Consider the following 20,956-nt stretch of genomic DNA (forward strand, 5'->3'; position numbering starts at 1 on the left):
ACCAATAGACAAATGATTACATTTATGGCAGTCAAGATGGAGGTTAAAATGCAAGTCTAGATTCATTAGACCAGAACACATTCTTAGCATCCAACTAGTGACTAGAGTATTCATCTCATATAAGATTAGGACAACATGACAATGATGAATATATAGTCCAAAAAATAATTTTCACAGTCATGAAGAAATGCAACCTTCAAAAATATAAGATAGAATACATGCATATATGGATCAATAAAGAAAGTCATGCATTTTACAAGAACGTTCCTCAAAGTTTCAAAAGTAAAAAGTGCAGTCCATATTGAAGAGGACACCAAGGAATATTTTTGTTAGAATGCAGTCATAGCAATCTAGGATAGTGAAGTTGTCAATAGTGAAATGATCACTCTAAGGTTGCAGATCTTATGAGACAGGGATAATCAATGGGAAAGTTTTAGAAACAATACATCAAAGATTCATAAAGGCAATGCATTCAATAGGGGTGACTTGATAGTAAAAATAGACACCATGCCAAGGAACAATAATATATCAGCTCATAGATTAAATTCTAGTCAATGCCATAAAATGAGTTCATGGAGTAGAAATGCACAACCATGTAGACTGTCACTACATGAATATTCAAACAGTGATTGAGAACTATACTCAGTGCAACCATTAATGGTTAGTATCAGAAGAAACATTATACGCATAATCTCAGTTATTAATGACATCCATAGAGCATCATTAGGTATTTTACTCAGAGGTTCCACATAAACCGGGTTGGTCATCTGTTGTTAGATATGATCCAAGAGGAAGGCCGATAAAGTATAACGTGATGGAAGAAGAAGATATCGAAGAAGTAGAAGATGAGGTAGATGATGATCACGATTGACAGTTTCTCGATGATGATGAAGAAGAAGAAGAAGATGATGATGATGATGATGATGATGATGATGATGATGATGATGATGATGATGATGATGATGATGATGGTGGTGGTGGTGGTGGTGGTGGTGGTGGTGGTGGTGGTGGTGATGGTGATGGTGATGGTGATGGTGATGGTGATGACGATGGTGGTGGTGGTGGTGGTGGTGGTGGTGGTGGTGGTGATGATGATGATGATGATGATGATGATGATGATGATGATGATGATGATGATGAATGAAATGTATGAGGTGTGCGATTAGTATATTATCTATTTAATATTGATTTCTTGATAGAATTTTTTTACTTATATGGTTACATAATTAATTCATTATGTTTTGAATTCTAATGCCATTACATAATTAATTCATGATGCACCTTTTAATATGGAGATGGAGATAGGGAGAGTAACTATTTATGTGACATTTTTAAACTTTGTGTTTATTTATGGAATTTGGATTGTTTATTAGCTATGTGATGGATGTTGATTTAAAATACATATGTGATGGGTTACATGTTTATGATGATACGTGTGACATTTTCTAAACTTTGTGTTTATTTAAAGAATGTGGATTGTTTATTACCTATGTGATGGATGGTGATTTATGATACATATGTGATGGATTACATGTTTATGATGACACATATGTGATGCTAATTATGATGCTCAATTACATATATGATGATACATCATGTGATGCTTATGATTCTTATGATACATATGTATTTATTGTTTATCAACTTACAAATGTAATGCTTATGATGCTCAATTGATGGTGTTGATTTCATGTATAGTCCCTGTGTGATGTTGTCACCCTTGGTGGGAACAGTTCATTGACTACAGACATCCTCAACCATTTAGTTGAGGATCCTGCATAGTCTACATAAAGTAAAGGTAAGGAATTAAAAAATTTACAATGATTTTAATGACAACATCTTTTTATTATTTAATACTCTTTTTGTCTACAAAGTTCTTGTTGTTCATGTTGTGTACTATGTAATTTTTAGCTAACATAAGATAATTGAATTAGATGTGCACGAACCTGAACCCCTTTGATGAGGATCTTGCACAGTCTCATGGATGGACAGGTATAACTAGTCAGTACACCCTATAGAAACAGTTTATTATTTAAAAACTTACTTGGAAAACAAACTTCCTCAGTTTTTCAAACCTCGACATTAGTAGCAAATCTAATACAGTTATCAACACTTGAGGCCCCAATTGGACTTATTCAAATTTTAATCCCAACATCAACTTTAGGGCCGACTTCTTCATCAACATTACCCTCATTTGCAAAATTTCTCTCTCATTACCAATTAACTCTTTCATTTGATGGAGTGCAGGTACCCCCAAATAGGTATTTGTCAGATGTGTCTTCCTTGAGTGAGGGAAATGCAGGAATAGAAAATGAAAGTGAGACATGTAGTAGGTCTACAAAAGGGAGATCAACAAGAGGTCAAAAGATTAGAAGAAAATTCAATAAACGGATGGAATTTTTCCTTGCTTAAGGGGCGTCATGTTCTTGTGATGATGAGACCAAAGGCAACATTGAGGTGCCATTGAGGTACAAACATCTACAAAAACAATGGGTACCCAAGGAACTTAATCCAATAAACACCGATTTTTGTGCTAACAATAGGATATATCACATAGCACCTTCGTCGTTACATGGTTTCGGCCTATTTTTCATGGGCGGCATAAAGGTCTGTTACAACAAAGTTGTTGAATTGATGGAGTTTGTTGGACCTTGTTACAATTACAATAATTGGATGCAGATTGTTCGATATAAAAAAAGTATGCGTAGGTATGCACTATCAGCAAATTATCTACAACAGAAAGATAATGATCAAAGTAAATGAGTGGCTGTATACATTGATGGTCGGCCAAAAGCAACAGGGAATATTGCAAGTTTTATAAATAGTACGCGACCTGGGTCAACTAATAAACAATCCAATTGCATATTTGAGGTGTGCGAGTGAAAGCATGTATTCGTATGTGCGATAAAATGAATAAGTACAGGCGAAGAGCTTTTAATCAATTACAGTTTGAATCGTATAGATACAAACAAAGTTAATATCATGGGGGTGGTATGTACTATTTACCATTTAAATTAACCAACCTTCAATTAATGAATCCAATATATCATTTTATTATGAAGTTTTTTTGCTAAGTCTATTGCTTTAATTTCGCTAACGTTTTTTATATTTTTTCTTTGTCACAGGGCGACATGGATCCATGACAAAGCGCAGATAGGGATGTAGGTCGCGACACTTCTACCGAGCAAGTAAACCTCATTGTAATTGTACAAATTAGATAGAAGCAAACTATTACATTATTATGTTCTTTTTTTGAGTGATTTAGACTAATTTTGTAATTTTTAATGATATTCTTGACACAGACAGATGTTCGGGGAAAGGGAAAGGGAGATGCAATACCTAGGCACCTCTCTAGGGATGTGGGCTCAACAAGATTAAGCGATGATGACCCTAAAAATTCCACACACCCTATGGAATTCATAAAAAATCCTCTTAGAAAAATTAGTAAAGAGATTGTTGCTTTGGCATCTGTGTATCCTATGACTGATGAGATACGAGAGAGGGTGCAAGTATTGATTCGGACAGCAAAAAACTTGCAAGTAAGCAGTAATGAAAGATTTAATTATAACAAAAGTTCAATAATGGTTTATATTTTATTCTCTTTTATGTCATTAACTAAAATATGTACGCGTTGTTTTTACAGCAATTTATGTGCCCTCATGAAAGTGGTGGCCATGATCAGGGTGTTGCAGGTACTTCAGGTGATGATGATTTTCTTGGATTATCGCTTGCTTGTCTTATCACTTTGAGTATCCAAAACACATCATACTTGATACTGTCAATGTTCATAATAAAGGTTCATCCTTGTTTACAATTCTTTCACTTTTCATATATTTAATGGTGATATATTTAATGTATTATTCTTCAGGTGTTGTCAAAGTTGTTGTGCAAATGTCGTTGCTGCCTCATCAGAGGTTAGCCCCACCTGTATTGCCGACTGCAATGTCGACAACACATAGCATGCAGACATCCTCTACTGCACATCATATTGGCCCGCCCACTAATGGTAGATCCCTCTTTTGCTCCATCTTCTATTATGTTTTTATTTCCCTTCAAGCGTCCTTTCTTGGGGGCATTTCACAGTGGATTCATTTTCTGCAAGAGGAGATGCACATGAGGTTGCGCTAGAGGCGACTACTACTGATAACATACCATCATTTCCTGGATCTTCTCGTATTGCTAGTACGAGAATGTTGTAGGCCACATTGGTGGTGAGCGACGAAGAAATGATTCCCTTAAAGATACAGAAGGTTCCGGGTACTTTAAAATTATTATTATATATAGTCTAATTGTAATTTACTTTATGATCACTCGTTTTGGATTGATGATCCCATGAATTTTTTGCAAGAAATTATATTTTCTATAAACATCTTAGTGACATTGTATTGTGGATATTTGGGCCCACCATATGTAAAAGGTGGTACATGATACGTGAACTAACCCTAATCCACTTTTTTGATTTCATATCATTGCTAGAATAGTTTTCCTTTGATCCATTTCTTGAACTCTAATAAATGTAGCTTCAGTTCATTTCTAAATCTAACAGGTTTGTTTTTGCTTTAAAAGGTGGAATGACCAAGAAAAAAGGTTAAAAGATGAATTGACAAACCAAATGGTTGAGTGGTTTGGAAATGACACCTTTGACAAAACCAAGCTCCTTGAAAAAGTTGGCACATATCTAAAGTATGTGAGGGACCAATAGAGGACCCATTTAGAGAGGAACCTAAAGTACGAGCATCCCCCCATGATTCCAAAGAGGGAGTGGAAGGACCTGATTTTGGATGCCAAGGAGAGAATTGAAAGGAAAAAAGGAAATACACCACCAAACACCAAAAGAAGGTATGGGATACTATTAAGAATGTAATTATGTACTAATTAATTACTATTTATATTTATATAATCTAACATGTTTCAAACTTTTTATAGACTGAGTGACATGTCAAAGGAAACCAAGGCAAGACAAGAAAAGTATGGGCAACACAAACTCGACTCTAGTGGTTATATGAAACTTGTTGCATGAATTGTAAGTATCTCATGTAAATGAAATATTGTATCAAAATATTAATGAATTGCAAATGATTTTTTTTATCAAACAATGCAAGAAAAATTTACGATACCAAGCAAAAATGAAGGGCTCTGAATTCAATAGAGCACCCACAGAAGATGACAAGAGAATTGCCTACCAGCAAGGCTATACAGTTGTGGCTGATCGGCTACGAGAATTGAGTGGGCATACACAATATTCAAGTGCATCTGTCACACAGGTAAATATGCTAAATGGAAATTGTTTCAAATTGAATACTTTACCAATAATCTAATTGATGTTGAGTTCCAACATAAAGTGACTATATTTGTTTTAAATAAGCAAGCAATGATAACAATGTGCATGACATTGGAATGCAGCCTGCTAATCGTGAAACACCACCTGCACATGAAGGTCTAGATGTGCATCCCAGTAGTGGAGGTATTCATTTGCTATTCAAATTTATTTATGTATTTATTAATACAATTAAACTTCTTAATTTGTAATTAGAGTAGTAATTAATGTAACCTTTTTTGTTAATATTTTAGAGCATGTAGTCGGTGGTAACCAAGTGGAGCATGATCTGGGTACACAACATGAGGAACGTGATGTTCCCCAATCGGGTAAAGAGGACCATTTTTATTCCTTTAAACAAATATAATTGCAATTAGTGTTCAACACTAATGTAACCTTTAGCATTTCAACTCCAGATGATCTAGAGGGTGTTCATCATGTTGAGGTTGAGGCTAAACAAAATGATGTGGCCCCATCAGGTAAAGAGTGCAACAGTTGTGTTCTCTAAATTAATGAAATACTTGTAACAATAATAGAAAATGTTTTGAATTTAACCCATTTCTTTGTTATTGCAGAGGACCCCCCTTCTCTTCAGTGTCCTCGTCCTCAGTATAGGACTAGGCATACATCAAGATCACGAGCAGAGAGCGGAACAACTACAGAAGAGGGAAATGATGAAGAAACCGATGTTCCACTTAGTCTTTTCATAGATTCAAAGAAAAAAGAAAAAAAGAAATGATTGTAATCTACCTTATTTGATAATGACTGATTTTTATGTGTTAATGAATGTAATTATGTATTAATTAATGGTTATGAATTATATGTGTTAATTAATATTGATGAATGGTGCATGTTAATTAATGTTAATCAATGTTATGTGTTAATGAACGTTATGTGATATTAATGAATGAATGCTATATTTTATTAATGGTAGAAAGAATGAATGAATGAATGTTATAAGATGTTAATGGGGAATTTAGAGTAATGTTAGGGGGAGGGGCCAAATGAGCTTCCACCTTCACGTGGTTGGTAGAGAATATTAAACTATTCTCGAAACCAAGCGAAGCTCAACAAGATAACACACTTTTCAATATTTCATTATGTTGCACAGTTAATCTTATTAAATAATGTATATTGAATCTTAATTGCAGGGTCCAACAGAGCCAACACGAACAGCAACACCACAAGTTGCTGGGTATAATGAACTCCCATATTGTCTTGTATGTACAGTAACAGTATGAGTTGCTTCTATTGTTGATATCCATGGTGGGACTGCAAAAGTTATGAATATGCCTCATCTTTGTAAGTTTTTTTATTACTTGTCATTTTTTTTAGCATTTTGTTAGTTCATGAATGAGATGTTTTCAGATGTTTGTTCCATGAATACCTCTCTATTGTATGCTTCATGATCGATGTGTCTTTAGTATGTCCACTCCATGAGAACCTTTCTCATATATGCTTGTACCTTATGTGTATTTATGTATTACTTCATGGTTTACATGTATGATTCATGCCTTGCATGTATTCATATGTATGGTTTTTTCTTTACATAGCTCCTTCATGCCTTATGAGCATTACTTCATGCCTTGCAGTCTTCTCAAAATATTGCAAAAGCATTCAACAATAAAAAGAGTAGTAGAGGCTACATACCAAAATAAATTAGATCTCCCTTTTTATTTCTTCACTTTCTTCCCTATTTTCTTCGTCCCTTCTTTATCACTTCCCTTTTTCTTTATTTTTCCTTGATATAACTAACCTTTTCTCCTTAATGTTCTTCATGAATCCAAAGACTCATTTACACTCCCCACTTTACATCCATGGCAACTACCTCCATAAATTCACTTAGTGTGAAGTAATTATTCTCCTCTACCATGGCCTTCATATATCTTTCATATATTACCATCCATATATATCGATCTCATTCTAAGACTTTGAATCTGCCTCTTCTATCTCATTATGTGACAACAAAATGTGAGGATTTAAGAGAAGCTTCAAATCATAATAGCCCTTAGCATTGGTTCAGAAAGAGTCTCATATTATGCCTCCTAGATTGGATGGCTTTGATCCTCATCACACTATTTATCTTTGTCCTCCTCACTAGATTGTTTGTACTCGTGATGACAGAATTGTGAAGATTATATTTCAACAATTTTTCATTTTTTTTTTCTCGCTTTTGATTCAACTCTTTATATGTCCTAAATTTGTATGAGTCTAATAGCTTCTACTCTTGTTGATATTTTGGTGGCTCTGAACAATGGCTCCTTCGAAGAAGAGTGATCCTTGTAATTTTGGCCTTCCATGATGTGAAAAAGAGGTTATGTTATGAATAAGGGTCCAGATGATTTAGTTATTTCTTATTATGTTGAGTATGAGTAAATTTGGGCTTCCTTGGCTATGGTCACTATTTTGTACTAACTATTGTCATTTAGTGTGATTTGAGCATGGACTTCAAGTAATCATGAGGGTGGAAACAATCTTCAATTGTTAGGGGGTATGCAGCCTTGACCAAGGGATGAAAGTATCGGGAAAGTACAAGTGATTCATGTGTAGATCAATGTATCATTCACCTATTAATTCCCAGAAACATTCTCAAATAAACAAGCAAAGAGGTATGTTGAGTGCATATATACATTTTATGTTGCCATGATATAAGTAAGATATCAAACATGTAACTTAGATTGATTTGCAATTTCATTCATAAATATTAGATCTTCCTTGTGGATTTTTTAATGCATAATGTCTCATTGATTTCAATATCTTTATTGCAAGTACTCTTTTCAGCATGAAACTCCACTCATTGAGGTCTCTTACTAAATGCAAGTTAGTTATCCTATCAATGATGATAGGTTTTACATGCATTTTATGGGGAAATCTTATTAATATCTATGGTTGGGTTGTTAATTGTTTTGTGAAAATATATACAAGTAGATTGGGACATTGGAGTTATAAACACTGTAAATTGTGTTTGAGATGATTGTCCTAATTGTAACAGTCAACCACCATTGGCCCAAGGGGCCACACCAACACCATTGTGACACCAAGGTTTGTGCATACTGGTGTAAGGGCTACTCTTAGGAAATTTCATTACCATTACATATACACACCTAGTGGAGTTTCAAACACAACTTGTTTGAGTAGGCAGTATCACTGGTAAACTTGTGATTGTCACAATTGGTACCCATAAGATAGTCATTAATATTTGGTCTATGGCACTTTTTATGGCTTCTAAATGCTTCTATGGGGTGTGCAGGGGTCCCACACATCTCTTACAACATTCCATCCAAGGGACTTCACTCTCACTTAACTTATATTCCACTTTCTCTATGTTGTTATCCCAGATGTCTGATACATGCTATTAACATTGCTTTGATAACTCCAAATTCATATCTAAGCTCATCCTAAGGTAACATGTTCATAGTCAATCAATAAGCTTTCTCTATGTGGTTTCAAGTAAGATATTGATCTATATAGTTAATTTTGTGATTGATTTGAGGGATACATCCATTGTCAAACCTTAAGAAAATTTTGTTCCATATCCTAGATTTATTTTGTTTTAATTCTCAGTGAGTAATTTTCAATAGTAATAAAGTGGTATATATCCTTATATTTCAATGACAAAAAATTAATTATTTGAATAAATACATATAAACATAAAACATATTTTTCAAATCTTATCTATTACAATTAAATATATATAACGATACCATATATTATACATATCCCCATTTATATAATGAACAATAAAGACTTCTTTACAATATTATATATTCATTATAGCTGATAATGCTTACCAAAAAAAAGAAAGATAAGAGTTTATATGTTGAACTGTTCTTAAATAGATATGGTTGCAAATTGCTTTGATATATTATGTATAACAGATTGCTATAACAGAATTTTTGAGCTATACTCTTGGATCCTATACTCATGATTTTGGATTTTAGATAGCATGCCTCGCTAGATTACTTTGGACTATAGGTGTAGATTCATTGTGGTTTATGCTATAATAATTCAAACAATTATACATAGTCTATGGGTAACTTCACTTAAGAAACTCATGTCTCATCTCAATTATGTTCAATTACATTGACAATTTGAAGATTTGGTCAAGTTTGAGGTAGGAACACAAATTCCTCCTTTGTTTTTCAATTGAATTGATTTTAATTTGTTACAAATGAATTGTTGAGTGAATTAAAGTATTCTTCCAATTTAAATCTCTCCATTTGGATGATTATATGATTTGTATGAACCAAATTTGGAAATTATGAATATATATGAGGTTATGTTGTTCAATTCTATTTGGGATGTTGAAATGACAAATCGAGGGAGTATTGTATTGTTGAGCTGATTAGAATCAAAAGGCTATTCTTGCATTTGCATTTTATGCACTTTGAAATTTCAAGGTTTTTGAGGTCGCTCAATTAAGGGTGTTTGTCTTGGTCCCATAGACTATTTAGTCTCATGGACGTCATTAAAATCCTTCATTCATTCATTCATCAATGGTAATTGGCCTCATGACTAGTTTTTGGTCCAAACTTGGGAATTATTGAAAAGTGGTATTTGATGATTTTGAGATGATATTCTATTATGGAATCATGATAACATATATGTAAATTTTGATAAGGGGTCAACTGGGATCCGTTCTCTTGGTGTTGTGCCCAATTGAGTATGTCTTGCTTATGTATGAAAATGGCATTTTGTAATTGAGACAATTTGATGTATTTGAGATGTCTTGCATTTAGATATGGCATGAGCTTAGTCCTAGAGTGAGTCTAGGGAGTGGCTCCCACTCGTGTCCCTTGTCTGAAAGTGGTATGCTTGGCATTCATGTTTGGGGAGTTTTGTAATCAAGTGATAACATAACAATAGACTCGGGTTAAAACAAATAACAAGATAATTGGTTCCTTGAGCACGTCTTGAGCGCTATCACAACACCAAGGGTGTTTTGGGAAGGCATGCTCACACATGGAGCATTAGGACTTGTGCAAAGGGGCATGCCCACTCACACAAGTATTATGTGATCATTTTTTTCGTTCACATGAGAGAATTCTTGGTTCCATATGGTCTGTCCCCAAGAGCACATATGATGAAAGGCATGCCTGCACATGGAGCGTTGGGACTTGTGCAAAGAGACATACCCACTCATGTAGCATAGGGATTGTGTGATCGCCGTTCTCGTCCGTATGAGAGAATTCTTGGTTCCATATGGTGCGTCACCATGAGCACATACAACGAAAGGCAAGCCCGCACATTGAGCATTGGGACTTGTGCAAAGAGACATGCCCACGCATGTAGCACAAGGATTGTGTGATCGTTGTTCTCGTCTGTATGAGAGAATGATTGGTTCCATATGGTGCATCCCCATGAGCACATACAATGAAAGGCATGCCCGCACATGGATCATTGGGACTTGTCGAAAGAGACATGCCTACTCATGCAGCACAAGGATTGCATGCTCGTCCTTCTCATCCATATGAGAGAATGCTTGGTTCCATATTGTGTGTCCCCATGAGCACATATGATGACACTTCCTCCACTGCACTCTAGAATCTAATGCCTTGTGTAGTTTTAAAGTAGTGACCCTATGTGGATTCATGACCTGGTATCATCCTTCTCTATTGATGTTGCACTGTATTGTTCCATTACTTGTGTCATGTATGCATCGTGTATGGCATGTGTGAGCCTATCATCCCCCTTATATACTTTGATTGACTATTTGGAAGTATATCCACAAGCATGATGTGGTGGACCTAACGGTTCCACGTCGTCGAGTGGCATTGCAAACCACCGTTGGGGACCGATGGACTCAATTCGTGATCACCTCGGAGAGCACTTCCACCTCCCTCAACACATGTTCTTTCTCTTTCATCTATTCTTGCAAGTCATAATTCAAATGTATATTGAAATAAGCATTGTAATCATTGATGATATGTATATTAAACACTCCAAGTGGAGATTGATGTAATTGAACATAATTGATATGGTTTATGCTAACTTCACTTAAGTATATTATGGGCCCATAACCCATAGGTCCCAAGATCAAATTCATAACTAGAAAATAAGATATCTAAATGAGTTGAAAAATTTTAGGAGTAAACATGTGGGCATGTTGAACTATACAGGGGGAGAGATGACCTTTAAAATATTATTTTTTTATACCAAAATTTAAATTCAAATACCCTAGTTACTTAAACAAAAGAAAGGTTGGAACTATTTTATATCAAGTGTTTTGTGGGTGGTCATAATGCATTTTTGTTTTCCTTTAAGATGCTAGTAACATTATTTTTAGACTATCTTTACCTATTGTACTTTTCTATTAGACTCGATCAACCCAGTAACCTTGTACATGTGATTTATTTTATTAAAGAGGATATTCATGTAGTCCGGAATGCATGATTATCGTCCTTGAATATATAATAACGAGTGACTACTTAGTATGAGATATATACATGTCATTCAATAGGTATATGTCATGTATTGACATAGGATGACACTTTATATGAGATTATCAATTTGGGATATACTTATAAGAAATATGTGTATATATAGTAGATAAATTCATTTCATGTATATATATAGTAGATAAGTTTTGGTAGCTCCCAAGAACAACTAACTTAGATAAGGTAGATAAAGTCATTTCATCTCCCTAATTGGCTTTAAATGCTCTTATATTTGGGTTAGCTAATTCCCTATCAACACCATTTTAAATAGGTTTACCAGTACTCAGCAATTCATACAGTCCTCTTAGGAGTTGGACCATCTCAATCATGGTGCGCTTGATCATATTAGCTTGAAACCAGTGCGCCTCATATTAGCTTGAAACCTATTCCCCCTATTGGTAGCTGATGGGGATAGAAGATCATTCGTTGTACACATCAATGAGGTGTGCTTTACATCTAGATAAAAATAATTTATTTTTTTAAAAATAAATTTCCATCAGAATTACAACGGAGACTAAACTTTCCACCGACGATGGAATCGTCAGACCAACAGCATTCTCGTCGGTGCAAAGTTTCAGGGTTCCGTCGAAATTCTGACACAAACTACACAAACATTCGACGAGGATGTTGTATGTCTGAGGCACTTCCTTGTCGGATGGTCGTCGATGCATATTACTGGAGCAACGACAAAACTGTCGGACCAACAGAATTCTCGTCAATGCAAAGTTTCAGACTTCCGTCGAAATTCGGACGCATTCTAAACAAACATCCGATGAGGATTCTGTATGTTCGACGACTTTTTTGACCGGAAGAGTGATCACACCCGACGTCGGCAGAGTCCATGGTGTCGTCGTAATTTCGACGTTCAAAGGCATCTTCGGAAAGTCTTACGACGAGTTTCCGATGACTCTTTTGTTGGTAGTCCAACGAAAAGTAGTCTCAATTCCAATGATCGACCGTCAGAAATTAGCCCCGAATGTACTAGTGTTTGCTTGCAATGCAAAATTTTCCCCTTATGGGATTTTGCAATGGATTAGTATTTATAGTTCACCTAGAAAAAATAGTTACCATGTACCTTATCACATCAAGAGAATGAGATTAAAACACTAGTTCATAGGATTCCATAATTTGTCTGATAAATATTAGGCTCAAACTCGCAGGGAATTTTGTATTTAGTATTAACTCTCCAGCTTCTTGGCATTTCAATATTCTTTTCTATAGGGAAAGCAAAGTTTATAGGAGGAGAAAACATTTGTTCATTTGTTTTTTCTTTCTTTCCTGTATTGAAACAATGATTTTAAAATACATATGAGGAGGACGAAACATCTATTGAGATGTCATCTGCTCTGAAAGTTATTCACAAGCATTGGCACTAGACAAGTACAAAATTGTTTGTTATTTAACCTGCAATGTAACATGTTGACATTGATACAAGAGAGAGAAAGTACGGAAAATATTTTGATGTGCAAGATACTCTGAATATATTGAGGGTAAACGATGGAGCCCAGTACGTGATAATGATGTAGATAAGTAGAAATATAAGCCACCTTACTGTAAGCATCATATCGATTTGAAGGTGCCATAGATGAACTTTTCTTTCAAAATGAGATACAATCCGTTGAAATAGAAGTTTGTAAGTTTGGATTTTTATGGCGGTAGAATTTAAGGAGCCCAAATATTGTGATTTGTATGGTTATTTATTTGGAAGTTTGGATTTCCCTTGATCATCGCCCAGGCGTTGCTTTTCCCACCCGTGATTTTACAAATCTCGTGCATTTTGAGAAGGATTGTTATGTCAAAAAGCCAAGTGTGGTGGCCATTTCTGAAAGATGGAGTTAGGTCTTATCGCGTTAGATGTGAGATTGTAGTTGAACGACATGATGTTTCTAAGATTGTTACTACTTTTAAGGACCATGGTTTTTCTGGCAGTGTAAAATTGCTTTTAATATCGAAGGGTAACGGAAAAGCGGATTCCATGTCTCCTTTGCTAGCTCTGAATTCAAAATTTGTGTTGGGAAATAACAACACACTGCTAATTTATTCATTTTGATTTTATTGAACAGGAAAGATATTTCTATCTCTATCCTATTTATTTGACCAATAAAATTATTTCTAATTTATTCATTCTTGTTGTAATTGTTTCTTCATTCTTGTGTAATTTGGGCCCTCTACATGCTTGATGGTTATAATCTCTTCTTTGGTCGAGACCATCTTATAATTTCTAAAACTAATATTAAAATTATGTCAATTTACAATATATTAGAGGAGTCCATTAATGGTGGAATTCATGTGCTTCCTTGAGTCAAATCCTAGCAATGCTCTTATTGGTCTATCACCATCTTTGGCTTCTTTTATGTATCAACTATCATTTTTTAATGGTAATATGTGTAAACCATAAAAATTTGATATATATTTTCCTTTTCATTTCTTGGGGTTTTAAAGGTCACACATCTAGTTCTATTAGGGTGATTTACCCTCTAATATGAGGTACATGTTGTATACACATAAAATTGGCTATAAGCAATTAAATAAATATTTTATATTTATTTAATAGCTTTTCCTCTATTAATAAGTTAATTTGAAAAGATTGATTTATTTAATTCATTTCATGTCTTTCTACTACTTAATTTAATTGAAACATTTTATTAATTAATTCATTTATCCTTTTCCTCTAATCAATTAATTAATATCTAATATTTAATTATTCCTCCAATCAATTAATTAAATATTTAATATTTAATTATTCCTTCAATGAATTAAATATCTAATATTTAATGATTATTCTTCTATCCTATAGTCTCAAATATTAAATTATTTCTATATTATTTAATTTCATTTCCAACATATCCTTCCATCTCCACTTCATCTTTCTTTTGCCAACTCATCCTTCCATCTCCACTTCATCTTTCTTTTGCCAACTCATCCATTATGTGACTAAATTAATTCAATAAAATTAAAATAAATAGAACATTTATTAGCTAGTTATCTTCAACTTCCAAAATAAATGAAATATTGTGTACGTACACATATTTCTTAACCTCCTTCTATATTCTCTCCAACATCCCTACATCTTAGGAAGGACTTGAGTCCACTTGTCCTCTCATGCCTAAATCTTCTCCAACCATCCTTAGATTCCCTCAGTCAGCAACTGAGTCAAGGTAAGATGAGTGACACTTGTCTTCTCCTTCCCCCTTTCTCACAACCTTCACCTTTGCTCACAGCCATCCAAATTTGTAGATTTGATCCTAACCATTGATCCAGGACACATCATCTTATCCTCTCAAAGTCTATAAATGTGGGAGTTTGAGTTGAGAAATAGTTAGTCTTCAAGTGAGTTTTCAAGTTAACATTTTGAGTAAACTTATGTATCCATGAGTTTAATCTTGAAGCAACCAGGAACAGTGGAGTTAAGAGACAATGAGACTTAAATCATGAAGGTAAAAATAATGTTTTTATTTTAATATTCATTTCATGTAGTTTCATTGGTTGAATTTGGATTTCCTATAGCATTTCCTTTGTATTTTGTAAAACTAATATGTTGCAGGTAGTATTCTGAAGATGAAATTCAAGTCGACACATTTTGGCACCCACCGTGGGGTTGGAGCCTCGCATATATCTTTCTAATGTCATGTTTAGTTCTCGCAAACATAAGTTTAACACATTTGTAATATAGATTCACGTCTATGTGAGTTCTAGCAGTGCTTTTGTTCAATAGATTAGCATTTTTGTCTCACAGGTTAGCGCATTTGGCATTTAGGTTAGCACTTTTTGTCAGCAAATCAACACATTTTATTCTTAGATTAGCGCTTTTGTCTCTGAGATTAACAAATTTGTCATTTTCGTTAGCTCTTTTGTCAGTGAATTCTCACATTTTAGTCAGCAGAGAAGCGCTTTTGTATCACAAGTTCATGCTTTTGTCCTCTAGATTTTGCAGGTGGAAGACAGCGCTTTTATTTGTAACTAACAAACCTTTTTCTACAAGTCCAAATGTCCAAGAACTAAAATTTTCAAACTACTAACATGTCTATGTGCAGAATTATTTTTAAGAAAATTTTATGCATTTCCTCATATAGTTAATTAAGAATTTTATTTTGGAAAGTAACACATCATATCTTGCTCATTTAGCTTAACTAAGGGATAAATCTACAACATGCAACTTGCATTTTGAGTGACTTCTTTAAAGTAGTTGCACATAGATTGTACAGGGCTAAAATAAACTTGTGTTTTTCATGCTTGATGAAGTAGTAGGTAAGTATGCTCTCACCCTCATACGATGATCAGAAAGTTAGACCTACTCTCTTTTATGTGTAACCTTTAGAGGGCATGCCTTCTCGAGCTGCCTTGAGGGGGCCAGTGAGAAGGGACTGACACAAAGTGGAAATAGGCTAATACCGAGTCCTTCTGATCCACTCTTAATAAATCATGTTTGTGATGAAATTCACAAGCAACATGTGCTGATAAGTTCATACCAACACTATGTTTTCCCATAAACCCTATGGAGCATAACCTCTAGAGGCTAGTAACCTTCTATATTTAAAGAGCTGAAAGTGTTGCATGTATGACCACATGACCAGAAGCCTTTACTAAAAACAATTTGTACTAGTTTCCAAAATCCTTCTAATTGTTGGCGCAGAACGTCGGACCTCTGAAGCGGCTCACACACATACGATTCTTAGTAGAGATATAAAGTTTGTCATGGGAGTTTTCATGGAAAATAGTGCTTGGCTACCCCAAATAAGTGAGTGTCAAGGGTGGAGCCAGTGGGGTCAAGCATCTAAATATCCACTTTGAATAGTGTAGCCTCGAGGGAAACCCCATGTGAGATTCAACAATTATTGTTTCAGTCTGCCATAAGATTTGTACTTGCTTGTGCATTTTGTTTTTCAAACATTGTGTCTTCTATGTCTATAACATGCTCAAAATGGTCAAAAAAATTAAAGAAAATCATCATCTAAAAATGAGCAAAAATCCAACAACTTGCTGGAAAAATTGAAAAATAAATCCTTGAAACATAGTCAGAGTAGCGCTTTCAAGCAACAACAAAATAGCGCATCTATCCCAAAAAGTTATCACTTTTGACCAAAATTTGGCACAAATGCTTTCTCACATCTGAGACAAAGCATATCAAATCAAAATTTGAAAAACAGTATCAAAACACTTCTTGAGTAGAGTTGTATTTAAACTATCACACAACTTCAAACCAGCTCGATAACTGGGTTACCAATCCAACAAGCTATTTCCAAAAGGTTTCCATAAGCATAAAACATTCAACAAGCTAGTGATTGAAATATATTAAGTGCAAAAATCAACATCATTGTCAGTTTCTCATCGAGATATATCAAATCCTCTATCACGAAACTTGATCAATCCAACTTTTGTTCATTACCTTGGATATATCTTTCCTATTTTGAACCTAGGTTATATCAAAATGAGAATTGCACTCACATTGGAATCAAGCAAACTTGTAAACTATCATATGCTTATATGACTTTTAAGTATCGCCTTAAGAAAACAAAGCCCAGTTATAAAGCTACTCGAAAGAGGATAAGATTCTTGTATATCATTCGCAACATCTTATTAAAACATAGGACATTCCTACACCATTTTCATCACTATTTACGTGGCTACAGGATAGAACTTGACGGAGAAATTTTGCAAGGACGTGCTTTTCAACAAAGAGACGCTTTATCATAACAAACCAAAAACAGTGGTAAAATCAACAAAGCATACCTTTCTAAACCAATAATCACCTATTGAGTTGTCTTTAGAAGGTCAAAAACTTCAAAAATATTGAAACAATCACATGCCTGTTTGGACTAGAGCTCAATACAAACAACTCAAACAACAACAAAAACAAATGGAAGAAGAAGATAATTCAATGTTCCAAACTTTTGGGTATACGGTTGTTGATGAAGAAGCAGTCAATAACACCATTAGATACCTGGAGCAAGATTTCAAATTTGATAGGCTAATGGAAAAATTATTAGCAAAGCAAAGAGAAAAATATCTTTTGATGTTGGCAAAATTAGGAGCTAAATTGCCACAAGACTTTAACATAGAAGGCTTGAAACAAGATGCGGAGACAAGTAACACTCAAAACACAGATGATCCAAATAACGAAGATATAAACAAAGAAAGCCATGAAGAAACAAAAAGAGATAGAACAAGAAAAGAACATGATGACACAAGAAGAGAGTGTAGTGATAGAAGAACTTATGAAGAGACAAGGAGAAACCGTATGGATAATCTGTTGTTAAATCTCACTCAGTAAATGTAAACTCTACAACAACAAATACAAGATATGCAAAATGGAACAAGCTCCAATAAGTATTCATTGGAAGATATCTACCGGTATCCTTTTGATAAAATTTTGAATATGATACCATTTCTACAGTATTGCAAAATCCCTAAATATGATAAATACGATGGGAAATCTAATCCTCAAGATCACATCAGGGAATTTTGTACTATGAGTATGGAATTTGCACACAACAAAACTTACCTAATGTGTCTACTCCCTAGGAGTTTAAATGGACAATCAATGGAATGGTTCTTAAGATTACCATCTGGAATCAAATCTTTTGAAGAACTCGTGAATAGGTTTATTTCACAATACTCCTACAATGTACGAAATGAGATAACAATGCTGGATTTATGCAATGTAAAGCAAAAGAATGATGAATCTTTCATGATCTTCTTGCAGTGATGGAAATGAATGTTTAATAGGCATCCAAGAGATGTACCTGATCAAGAAAAAATGGACATATTCATTGATAATCTTATCAGTGAAATGATTTGTCGTTTAAAAATGCAATGTCCTCCTTCTTTCGCCAAAATGATTGAGAATGGTCTAAAAATAGAAGATGCAATGGTAAAGAAAGGAGAGCTCAAGATTTACAATAATTCCTACAATAACAACAACAACAACAACAATAATGACAAACCCAATTTCTAGTCAAAGAATAGGAATTTCATCAATGGAGGAAATGACGACAATAATGCTACGAAACAACAACCAATTTTTAATCTATCGAGTCAACTCCCAAGCAATAACAATCAAGAAAACAATAAATCCAAGTATTTCTTCTCTAATCCTCGCAAGAAATTCACAAATATTGGAGAACGCTTGGAATCATCTTTGAAAACTCTTCTTGCTAACAAACTGATTATTTTACCAGAAGTAAGAAGTTATGAACCACAAGTCAAACCTAATTGGTGGAACGACAATCTTTTTTGCAATTACCATCGAATTAAAGGACACCAAACTAATGATTGTCAAAGATTGAAGCACCTTATCAGAGATTTAATCGATAATGGAACTATCACAGTGGATAGTCATAAGACAAACTAATCACATCTAGCCTTCAAAACTCCGCTTCCAAACTATGAAAAAGGTGAACAATCTAAATCAAAAGATGACAAAGGCAAAACCAAAGTGAACTACACTTATACATATGATGATGTGGTAAATGTCATCATCGTTAAAGATAACACACCTTCAGAACCAATCAATGTCATTACAAGAAGCAAAGTGAAGGTCACATTTCCAAGTATAACAAATGAATCAACATCCACTTAATGAAAATATAACTTAGTGGAACAATTTCAAAGAATACCTACTCAAATATCAGTTTTATAGATTCTTAAAGTTTCACCTATGCATAAGGAAATTTTGGAAAAAGATCTAATCAAAACAATAGTTTCAAAATACTTGTATGTAGATCAGTTCCAAAACATGGTGGGACACCTTATATCCCCTCATTGCTTATAATTTTTTGAAAATGATGACACATCCTTGCAACATCCTCACAATGCTCCCTTACGTGTTGAAGTCACCATTCACAAAACTCGTGTCAACGCATACTCATAGATGGTGGAGTTGGCTTAAACATTTGTGCATTAAGTTTAATAAAGGCTTTGGGATATTTAGAAAATGCAGTAGATCCAAAGAAGAAAAAAACCATTAAGGCTTATGATAAAGAAGAGCATTCTTCTAAAGGAACTGTGGTGTTACCAATGTGTAAAGATTCCTCATGAGGAACAAGAGGTCACTATAATTGCAGACTCCAACCAATATTGCAACAATTTGAAGCCAACACAAGATACAAGAGTTCCACATAACAGAGAATCAGTATATCCTACCAAATAAATTCAAGAAATGTTACGGGAAACATTCGAGAAAAAGCAAAAATTAAATGATGAAGGAATGGGAAAATATTATTTTCATAATTTGCCACTTTCACCTAAATCATATGGAAAGCCTATAAATGTTCAACCACGGATCTCAAAAAAATCAAAATAAATGTTTAATTGAGCATTTGTTAGAGCTAGAACACTTGCAGAAGAAACTGAAGGCAATGACATCTTGGTTGGTTGTACAAAGATGAAAATGAAACTATAGAAACAACTGCAAAAGTCAATATTCTCATATAGCAATATGGAAATGGTTATAAGATCATGCAAAAAATAGGATATGAAGGAAAATGACCAATTGGTAATCAACACCAAGGTATTTTAGAACCTATTTGTCCTCGGTCACAATCTAAAGAAGATAAATCAAGACTTGGATATCCAAAATCAAATCAAAAGCAACATAATTATCAACAGCCAAAGTGGAGAAAGAAATCAAACCCTAAAGAAGAACAATGGCAAGAAAAGCTACATCAAGCAACAAAAATAGCAGCCAATAAGAAAAAACAAGAAGAATATGAGAAACAATGGGAAGAAATTGTAATAAAAAGAGAAGAAGAATCTTGTAAACAAGTTCAAGGAATACGAGCAAATGCTAAACCTAAACAAGATATTCCAAAAGTGGTAAAAGAAGAGATGGCTGAAATCAGAGAACTATTTGCACCATACAATATTCTTGTATGGTACAGTGGTGTAATCCTAGACAATGGTTTAGAGACAGATTCAAATGACTATGAATGGGGTCCAGATGTATCATCTAGTGTATCAAGTAAAGAAAAGAATGAAGAGAAAGAAGCTATCACAAATGAAGACTTGTCTTTTACAAAACAAAGGGTAGAATTAGAAAGAAAATAAGAAGAACTCAGAATCCAGAGAAAAGAGGCATATACAAGACAACAAAAGAAAGAGGATAAAAAAGACCAAGAAGTAATGCCACAAGAAGCACAAATAGTTATTGATCAAGCATCAGGAAATATCATATTTCTATCAAATGATGAGAAAAATGTACCAA

Source organism: Cryptomeria japonica, chromosome 8 (genome assembly GCF_030272615.1).
Source record: "Cryptomeria japonica chromosome 8, Sugi_1.0, whole genome shotgun sequence".
In the NCBI taxonomy this organism is placed as follows: domain Eukaryota; kingdom Viridiplantae; phylum Streptophyta; class Pinopsida; order Cupressales; family Cupressaceae; genus Cryptomeria; species Cryptomeria japonica.